We start from the raw sequence: 3856 nt of genomic DNA on the forward strand, positions 1-3856 counted from the left end.
TCTATTTATTATTCTACCCATACGGTAGCAAGCGTGCTGAATATGTTTTCTCAACCTTCTAACACGAAGCATTCTTCCTGCCACTTTACTGAGGGGCAATTTCTAAGCTCAAGGATTCAATCGCCCAAAGCAAAAAGCTTAAATTTTTTTTTAATGTATTCAAAAAGCTTTTACTTACTGAATATTTAATAAGTCTTGTTTTACATAAATTTTGTCTAGATCTCATTCTAATGCGTACAATTACCGGTGTTATTATATAAAAAAAGGAAAATCCAATTTAGAAAATATTACAGATGAAATAAAGATGGTTTGTGTCAGTCAGTGTATGCTCCTTCCTTGGCTATTGTACAACCTTCCATAACTTCATGTGAGATCGTGCAGCTTTTTCAAAATTTTATATTCTCCCCCTAAATATTATGTTGCACATAAAAAAAATTAATGGAAGCTCAATTCCACCGTGCCCTTTGTTAAAATGAACACATACAGGATATATTTATATGTTGTCCTGATTAAATAGATGTCTTATTAAAATTTTACAAAGAGTACAGAATTAGAAGGTAGTCTTGATTTGTCTTTATTCTAGTGACAAGTGTCTGACACAGTTCACTGACAGATTGACAGTATGAGGCTAATCTTGAAGCTTGAGCTCTAAACTCTTGAGAGTCCACCTTGTGTGCACCCTCTGGTGAAATTATGTGGCCTTTTGACACACACTGTGCCTGTATGTGACTCTGAAAGGAGGACTCTCCTACAGGGAAGAGCTCAAACATTCAGAGAAGTGCAGCAGGTGTCAGATCCTCCTTAAAGGGAACATGCAACAGAACATTTTAAAAAAATTGTTTTGTGTTATCCTTTAAAAAATAGTTATCACACTTGGGACTTTGTCTAGGAGGATTAAGTGGTAAAAACAACTTTAGAAAAAAGATTTACAAAAAAAAAAAAAAAAGTTTTTTTTTGTTTTTTTTTTCTCCTAAAGTGTGTAAAACAACAGAAAAGGGGTGCCTTCTTGCAACATCTGACGTTTTCCAGCCACACTGTACATGTTTCCTGGGAGGCTCAGAACACACTATGAATGTTGATGCATTTGCCTCCCGAGTTCCAGGGTACCTAGATGGGTTTAATACACAGTGTGCTGTGCAGGTGTCACTAGGTTCTGCACAGAATCTTCCCTAATTTTCAGCACAATTGAGGTCTCTCTGAAACTACTAAACGTAAGCAAAGTCTAGATGAAGCAAGTGAGAGTCAATGTTTGACCAAGTGTGGATAAAACTGCATGTGGAGATAAGCAGATATTTTTAAAAAATCTGCTCCCTGAGGGGGGAGCAGCCCTACCAGGCCACAGAAGAGGACAATGCAGCCACTTTTGAATACAACTGATAGACTAAGATCAGAAAGGAGAGGAGAACCTCCCCTATCAGTGGATTTGAGGAGGGGCATGCATGCAGAAACGGGAGGGAGGGTGGGATCAGGAGGGGAGGAGGGAGAGGCTTATGGGGGGATACAAAATTAATAAAGTGTAATTAATTAAAAAAAAGAAAAAGAAAAAACCCTAAAATGTTATAGAATAATTTCTCTGAGAATATGTTAAGTTGTTTATAGTAAAAACATAAAATAGATTTATATTTATAATAACCTAGAATAGATTATATTCTACTATATTGAATACATTCATTCTAGTCATAGCCTTGGAAAACAGATACTAGTGAAAAACTGTTATGTTATTTCAAGAATCTTTATTTTCTAAAAGCATTAGTTCATTCCAGGAATTAAACAAAAATCCCTTCATTTCTTGAGTACAACACTGTTACAAATTGAAAAATTCAATTTAAATATTTAAAATATTTTTAAATGTTTAAAGAATAGGTATAAGAGAGCCATAGTTAAGCAAATAGTTCTTCATGAAATCCTTCAGGGAGGAGATCATTTCTTTGAAACCCCATTAAGAAATATGATAGATTCACCTTTAACATGACCCTGAAATTTGACTACTGATATATTGTTAAATGGATGTATAATTTAATTGCTTTCAAAATATTTAGGTCTATTTCCATAGACTGACTCAGCTCTGAAAAGTCATCACAAGCTTCTTCTAGCCCTGGTAGATAGCCAAAGTGGAGGCTCAGAACTAATTAAAACACTAATGATAAGAGACTGGTGGGTGCTTAGCCTTAGACTTGACATTTGTATCGTCCAGGAAACTGTATGGCAAAGGGGATGGGAAGACCAAAAAGGCAAGGATATGAAGAGAAATATTATAGAATACAGTCATCTGAATATGACAAAGCATTTAAATTCGTGAGCACACAAAAGAGTTGTGATCACCTGAATAATATTTTTATGCAGAACACACACACAAAGAGAAAGATAGTAAATAACTATTAAAAAATCCACAATGTATTCAATAAACACTTGCTAAGTCAGTAAATAGTTTGCTCCTTCTAAAATTAACTCAATTATTAATGCAGGTAGCAAAATATTTAAGTCAAAGTAATTTATTCCATCCAATGATGTACAGAGAACACATATGTAGAATATATAGTATCTAGCCATTCGGTGAAATTATTAAATGAATTTTCAGTGAATATCTATATACATCTCTAATTTAGAAGCCTAACAATCTGGTTCTTGAATTTAAGTTATCGTGTGCTGTTTTTACACCAGCAATATTTTTATAGCTTTTGCTGTTTTTACAATATGGAGAGTTTGTGGATTTGCATCTCATCTTTGCACAGGTGCCATGCTAATCTCCTTATCTATCTAATTATAGAGTACATACTGTTAAAGTACACATGGATAGAGTTTGGCTCCTGCACACAGCGTTTCAAGAACATAACGGATGTTTTCACATTATTTGGTTTTGGTATATTCTTCCCATCTACTTCTACAGCTAAATCTGTTTGGGTATCTCTGGTGAAATGTTACTTTCTCCACTTGGTCTGGTTTAACACCGCGTGCCATCATAAACCATTCAAAACAAATATTTCCTCACTCACTCCATTGTTTGTCTTTCTCCTTGTGCACTTATTTATATGCTGTATAATTTATAGGTTTTATTTAACCCTCTATACTTTCCCATGTTCTGTATGAACTTTTCCATATGATATGCCAGGATAGAATGGATATTAAAGCTCCTATTGGTTTTGTTATTTCTAAAATATGTCGCTGTGATGAAAATAGCAGCTTAAATTTCAGATAAATTCTATCCAAAATGTGTCAAATAGTCTTTGATTTTTTTGATAAACCATCTGAGATGTCATTCACTCATTTGGACATTTGTATCAGTTTGCTATGCAAAGGGCCCTTGATGGCACATACTCTTTTTGCACACAGTATGCCTGTAGCAAGTAAAAATCTACCTCCAACCGAACCAAGAACATCATTTATTCAAAAGGTGAATTTTCTCTTCTCAGAAATAGAAATGAGTGTTTGACTTGTCTAGAACTTAATATAGTGCACAGATCAGAGAGAGGGAGAGGGAGAGAGAGAGAGTAAGGAAGAGAGGTAGCAGCCTGAGAGAGGAGCAACCTTGCTAGGCCACAGAGATGGACATTGCAGCCAGTCCTAAAGAAACCTGATAAGCTAGGGTCAGATGGAAAGGGAGAAGACCTCCCTTATTTATGGACTTGGAAAGGGGCAAGGAGGAGATGAGGGAGGGACGGTGGGATTGGGAGGGAATGAGGGAGAGGGATACAGCTGGGATACAGAGTTAATAAAAGGTAACTAATATTTAAAAAAATATTGAGCAAAGTTCAAATCGTGCAGTTACTTTGAAAAACTAGTTTCAGATTTCATATTCTGTCATCTTGATAAAGGGTTAGATAGTGTACAGGTGATAACACAGTGAGAATGATTTGAA

The 3856-nt window shown here is 35.3% G+C and overlaps 1 pseudogene; it reads right to left on the reverse strand.

Annotated features, from left to right (window-relative positions):
• Positions 1–2688: 2688 nt before the first annotated feature.
• LOC132655532 (U6 spliceosomal RNA) lies at positions 2689–2787 on the reverse strand (annotated as a pseudogene).
• Between the last annotated feature and the right edge of the window lie 1069 nt (positions 2788–3856).

This window comes from Meriones unguiculatus, chromosome 7, assembly GCF_030254825.1.
Source record: "Meriones unguiculatus strain TT.TT164.6M chromosome 7, Bangor_MerUng_6.1, whole genome shotgun sequence".
Taxonomy (NCBI): Eukaryota; Metazoa; Chordata; class Mammalia; order Rodentia; family Muridae; genus Meriones; species Meriones unguiculatus.